Source organism: Orycteropus afer, unplaced genomic scaffold (genome assembly GCF_000298275.1).
Source record: "Orycteropus afer afer isolate SDZICR_OR568_19922 unplaced genomic scaffold, OryAfe1.0 scaffold00392, whole genome shotgun sequence".
NCBI classification, from domain to species: domain Eukaryota; kingdom Metazoa; phylum Chordata; class Mammalia; order Tubulidentata; family Orycteropodidae; genus Orycteropus; species Orycteropus afer.
Genome location: NW_006921979.1, coordinates 566,566 through 573,382, shown reverse-complemented (window position 1 = coordinate 573,382; position 6,817 = coordinate 566,566).

Sequence of the window (6,817 nt, the reverse complement as noted above, 5' to 3'; positions counted from 1 at the left end):
TATATATACACACACACACACACACACACATATATATGTTGTTTTTGTTGTTAGGTGCCATCAAGTTGGCTCCAACTCATAGCAACCTTATGTACAAGAGAACGAAACACTACCTGTTCCTGCACTAGCCTCACAATCCTTGCTATACCTGAGCCCATCATTGCAGCCACTGTGTCAATCCATCTCATTGAGAGCCTTCCCATTTTGGCTGACCTTCCACTTTAACAAGCATGATGTCCTCCAGGGAATGGTCCCTTCGGACAACATGGCCAAACTAGGTGAGAGGAAGTCTGGCCATTCTCACTTCCGAGGAGCATTGCAACCGCACATCATCCAGGGCGGATTTGTTCATTCTTCTGGCAGTCCATGGTACCTTCAGTATTCTTCATGAATACCATAACTCGAAAGCATCAAATCTTCTTCTGCCTTCCTTATTCTTTTTTCAGATTTCACATGTATATGAGGTGATTGAAAACACTACGGCTTGGTCTTCAAAGAGACATCTTTTCTCTTCAACACTTTAAAGAGGTCTTTGGCCACAGATTTGCCCAATGCAGCGTGTTGTCTGATTTCTTGACTGCTGTTTCCATTGGTGTTGTTTGTGGAAACAAGCAATATGAAATCATTGACAACTACAATCTTTTTCTCCATTTATTGTGATGCTGCTTATTGGTCCAGTTGTGAAGATTTTCATTTTGTTTATGTTCAGGTGTAATCCATACTGCAGACTGTACTTTTAATCTTCATCAGTAAGTGCTTCATGTCATCTTCACTTTCAGCAAGCAAGATTGTGTCATCTGGATATCGCAGGTTGTTAATTAGTCTTCCTCAAATCCTGATGCTGTGTTCTTCTTCATATAGTCCAGCTCTTGGATTTGCTCAGTATGCACATTGAATAAGTATGGTGAAAGGATACAACCCTGACACACTCCCTTCCTGATTTTAAGTTATGCGGTATCCCCTTGTTCTGTTTGAACAACAGCCTCCTGGTCCACATACAGGTTCCTCATGAGCACAATTTAGTGTTCTGGAATTCTCATTCTTCTCAATGTTATCCACAATTTGTTATGATCCATACCATCACATGCTTTTGCATAGCCAATAAAACACAAGTAAACATCTTTCTGGTGTTCTTTGCTTTCACCCAAGATCCATCTGACATCAGCAATGATATTCTGCAGTTTAGGTCCTCTGAATCCAGCTTACATTTCTGTAAGTTCCCTTTCATATACTGCTGCAATTGTTTATGAATTATTTTCAGCAAAATTTTACTTGTGTGTGATATTAATGATATTGTTTGATAATTTCCTCATTCTGTTGGATCACCTTTCTTTGGAATGGGCACAAATATAGATCTCTTCCAGTCAGTTGGCCAGGTGCTCTAAATTATTTATAAGTGAAATGGCTTTGCTCTGACTCAGGTTCACTGTTGTTGTTGTTATGTGCCGTGGAGTCGGCCCGGATTCATAGTCGACCACTCCTTGGGTTTCTGAAGCGCTATCACTACGGAAATAGATTGCCCAATCTTCCTTCTGAGGAGTGGCTGGTGGGTTTGAACCACCAGCCTTCTGGTTAGCAGTCAAGTGCCTTAGGCACTACACTACCAGAGCTTCTACTAGCAGTGCACAATAAATTGTTTTATATACCATTCCACTGAAAGAAGAAACATTAGCTATATTTTTCAAAATATTTCATACTGATTATTTCCAATTTAACTAAGTTTCTTTTCTTTTTTCTCATAAATAAAAGTTTATAAACCACTTTTTCCTATCACTATTTTTGATTCTGTTGTACACAGGATTGCTAGGAGTCAGAGCCAACTCGATGGCACCTAACAACAACAACAGCAACAACATAGGCCATGAAGCTATCATTCAAACAGAACAAGGAGGTACTGCATGGTTTAAAAAGAGGAAGGGTGTGAGTCAGGGTTATATCATTTCACCATATTATTCAGTCCATACGCTGAGCAAATAATCTGAGAAACTTCACTATATGAAAAAGAATGCAGCATCAGGATTGGAGGAAGACTCATTAACAATCTATGATATGCATATGACACAACCTTCCTTGCTGAAACTGAAGATGACTTGAACCTCTTACTGATGAAGATCAAAGACTATAGTCTTCAGTATGGATTACACCTCAACATAAAGAAAATGAAAATCCTCACAACTAAACCAATAAGCAGCATCATGATAACTTGGGAAAAGATTGGAATTGTCAAAGATTTTGTTTTACTTAGGTCCACTATCAACACGCATGGGAGCAGCAGTCAAAATATCAGATATAGTATTGCACTGGGCAAATTTTTAAAGACTGCTTAAAGTGTTGAAGAGCAAAGATGTCACCTTGAACACTAAGGTGGCCCTGACCCATGCCATGGTATTTTCAATCACCTCATATGCATGTGAAACCTGGACAATGAATATGGAAGACCAAAGAAGAGTAGATGCCTTTGAATTATGGTGTTGGTGAAGTATGCTGAAAATACCACGGACTGCCAGAAGAACAAACATATTGTCCTGAAGAAGTGCAGCTGGAATGTTTCTTGGAAGTAAGAATGATCAGACTTCGTCTCACCTACTTTGGTGATATTATCAGAAGAGACCATTCCCTGGAGAAGGATATCATGCTTAGTAAAGTGGAGGGTCAGTGAAAAAGGGGAAGACCCTCAACAAGATGGATTGACACACTGGTTGCAATGATGGGCTCAAGTACAGCAAGGACTGTGAGGAAGGCACACTACTGGGCAGTGTTTTATTGTGTTGTACACAGGGTCACTAGGAGTCAGAGCCAACTCAATGGCACCTAACAACAATGACGACAACAGTTTAAAGCACACAAAGTTGTACTTTTCCACTGAGCAAGCTAAGTCAAAATTAAATGAGATGTACATATTTCTTCCTCGCCCTCCCATCCATCTGGTACTTGTAGGTTAATGACCCATAACTAACTTCCTTAGAAATAGTTTGTTTTTTCAGAGTACCATGCACATCATTAAGAGATGTCAAAAGGCATGCTGATTTCAATGTCTTCATTCCAGATAACCCCTGGCTAGTAAGAACCCTGTAGCTGCATTCCTTCTCAAGCTTCTTGCATCTAAAACCCTACAAAGCCCCCAGCCCCTTTACCTCTGGGACCTGGTTTGGTGACCTGAGTCCTCCAATTCTTTTTCTTGTTGATCTGTAAATAAGCCTCTTTCTTTACTCTCAAAACCAAACTCTTGTTTTTGAGTCACTGTGATGCCCAGGGAGTGAACCCCTTGAGTCCAGTTTCACTAGCACCTAGATAGTAGTTTTCTTCACTAAAGAAACCAAGGAGTACTTGAAGAGACACTGAAATCACATTTGGGCTGGGAAAGTTCAGTTAGAACTCAGGCAGTTTTGTTGCCTGTGTCTGTTGATATCACCACCATTCTTGTAATAATCATGCAAGCAGACATCGTGCTGCCTCATTTATTGACTACTTGATATATGTCAGGACAGACACTATGCCCTTTACTATTACTGCCAATTGTTGACACCCCTAAAAATAATCACCTGTTGATCAGCAAAAGTCAAGTTTATTAAACTCAGTACAGTGTTAGAAATAATCAAAATGCAAAGAAATTTAAGCAGGGGTTTATTCTGAGCAGTTATTTTATATGCATATAAGACCCACTGCCATTGAGTAGAGAGCTCTGATGGCACAGTGCCTAAGGCGTTTGATGGCTAACCAGAAGGATGGTGATTCAAACCCACCAGCCACTCCTGGGAAGGAAGATTGGGCAATCTACTTCCTTAGAGATACCACCTTGGAAACCCAAGGAGGGGTCACTATGAGTCAAATCAACTCATTGGCAGTTAGTGTGGTTTGCTTTTTTTTTTTTGGCATTGAGTAAATTCCAACTCCTTGTGACCCCTAGTGGGTTTCTAAGGCTGTAAATCGTTATGGAAGTAGATTGACTCATCTTCTTCCTGAGGAGGAGCTGATGAGTTTGAACTGCTGACCTTCTGGTTAGCAAGCAAATTACCCAGTATGCTGCCAAAAAAAAAAAAAAAAAAAAAACCCCAAACCAAAAAACCCAACAACAACAAAACAACTCACTGCTGTCAAATTCAATCTAACTCATAGCGACCCCTCCTTGGGTTTCCAAGGTGATATCTCCACGGAAGTAGATTGCCCATCTTCTTTCGGAGGAATGGCTGGTGGGTTTTAACCGCTAGTTTTCTGGTTAGCAGTCAAATGCCTTAGGCACTACACCACCAGAGCTCCCGCATTCCACCAGAGAACCATTTTAATATGCATATGTGTGTTATGTGCCGTCGAGTCAGCCCTGACTCATAGCGACCCCTCCTTGGGTTTCCGAGGCAGTATCACTACGGAAGTAGGATTGCCCAACCTTCCTTCCGAGGAGTGGCTGGTGGGTTTGAACCGCCAGCCTTCTGGTTAGCAGTCAAGTGCCTTAGCCACTATGCTACCAGAGCTCCCAATATGCATATAGAAATATCAATTGGACTCCAGAAAAAAGCAATTGGTTCAAAGTAAACTGGGTACAATGAAGCTAATAAAGAGGAGAGGAGGGAGAACAATAGATCAACCACTGGCTAATCTTAACCTGATTGATTGAATCTTTTCCTCCCCCCTTTTATTAAGATCAACTGTTTTCAAGTCAGGAGCTCTGGTGGTGTAGTGACTAAGGCATTTGACTGCTAACCAGAAGGCTGGGGGTTCAAACCCACAAGGCACTCCTTGGAAGGAAGGAAGGGCAATCTACTTCCACAGTGATACTGCCTCGGAAACCCAAGGAGGGGTCGCTATGAATTGGATCTGACTCCACAGCAGTGCGTTTGGTTTTGGCTTTGGTTTTGAAGTCAGAAGATGGTATCTGGTCCTCTACCACAAAAGTATCTTTTGAAATTCAAACTTAGTAAGCCTGGCTTCCAACAGCAAAGAAAAGATTATCAACTTTGGGTAAAAGAAAAAAAAAAATCTACTGACATGATTAATTTTGGTTAGGAATTTCTTTACAGGGAATATTTGGTTTCCTGGGTATGAAAATCTTAAAATAAAAAAAAATGTCTATTACTAATTTTTCCCTTTGACAACAATAAGGGAGAACAACCTTGACAGAGTTGTACTAGTGTCTCAGAAAGAAGTAGATAATTTACAGCATTTTGGATCTGGATGCAAATTGAGGGAAATTTTTCAATGAAGGATGACTAAATGAGGAAATGCTATGAAATAAATGCTTAGATTTGGTGGAAACAAGGCAAGGTTTGCAAAGCAAACCTTGGTAAGTTATCAGTTGTTTGATAAGCTGTTTACTCAGATGAACAATTGTCAAAGAAGAAAATCTTGTACTCTGTTAGGAGTGAAAGAAAAGGAGCTTTATTGAAGAACAGTAAAGCCCTGAGCTGGGCAGCCCTAAGTAAAAATACTAAGTAGGACTCCACCCTTCAATGGGAGAAAGGGTCTATATACACATAGAGAACAAAAGAAAGGTAGGGGATTAATAATGGTAGATAAGATAACCTTCAGTTTGAAGTCCTTTGTAAGGTGAAGATTGGCCAGTTATCTAAAAAGGAGTGAGTTACCACCTAGGGTAGTGGTGCCAGCTGGTTATACATGGTTGTAGTCTGTTATACACAGTTGACTGTAGATGGTTATACACGGTTGTAGTCAGTTATACACAGTTGTAGTCATGAATGCTTTTTTTTTCTGGGAACAAATTATTTACATCTTTAACCATTCTTCCCAAATGGTCTACAGCCTGCCCTTTCTTTCATGGGAATGCATGTTGGCCCCATCTTTCTTACATCTGACATAAGTGCTCCAGCTTGAAACTTTTACATTTACACAATCTATTGTTCTTCCTTCCAAGGAGTGGCTGGTGGGTTTGAACTGCCAGCCTTCTGGTTAGCAGTCAAATGCCTTAGTCACTATGCCACCAGAGCTCCTGACTTGAAAACAATTGATCTTAATAAAAGGGAGGAGGAAAAGGCTGGGGGTGGGTGGGCGGGGACAGAGCAAGGAGGCAGCAGCAGGGATACAGGTAAGGGGAGGTTGGAGAGGTATTGAACAGCTAAGGGAGACAAACTTGTCTGTCGGTTTGTCCTACTGTGGTGACGTGTTGTTGTGAGTCTTGAGGCTGTGCCACCGGTGTTTCAAACCCAGTGGAGTGTACATGGTGCACAGGTGTCAGCACAGCTTGCAGACCGAGACAGATTATGAAGAAGGAAGAGGCCATCCACTTCTCAAAGAATTGGTCAGGGAAAACCATACAAATAGCAGAGAAACATTGTCTGATACATTACTGAGCAACTTTATGAATAGCCTGGAAACATTGCCCAATGCAAAGGAAGAGGATGAGTCACTTATGTTAGAAGGCTACAACATATGACTGGGAAAAAGCTGAATCATCAGAGTAAAACCAGCCTTACTGATATAGATAAGGTAAAGCTTTCGAGACCGCCATTTGCTGACATGGCATGACTCAAATTGAGGAGAAATAGTTGCAAACATCCATTAATAATCAGAACATGGAATGTACGAAGTATGAATCTAGGAAAATTGGAAGTTGTCAAAAATAAAAGGGAACACATAAAGATTGATATCTTAGGCATTAGTGAGTTGAAATGGACTGGTTTTGGCCATTTTGAATCAGACAACCATATGATCTACTATGCAGGGAATGACAATTTGAAGAGGAATGGCATGGCATTCGTCATCACAAAGGATGTTTCAAGATCTGTCCTGAAATACAATGCTGTCAGTGATAGGATAATACCCATATGCCTACAAGGAAGGCAAGTTAATATGACTATTATTCAAA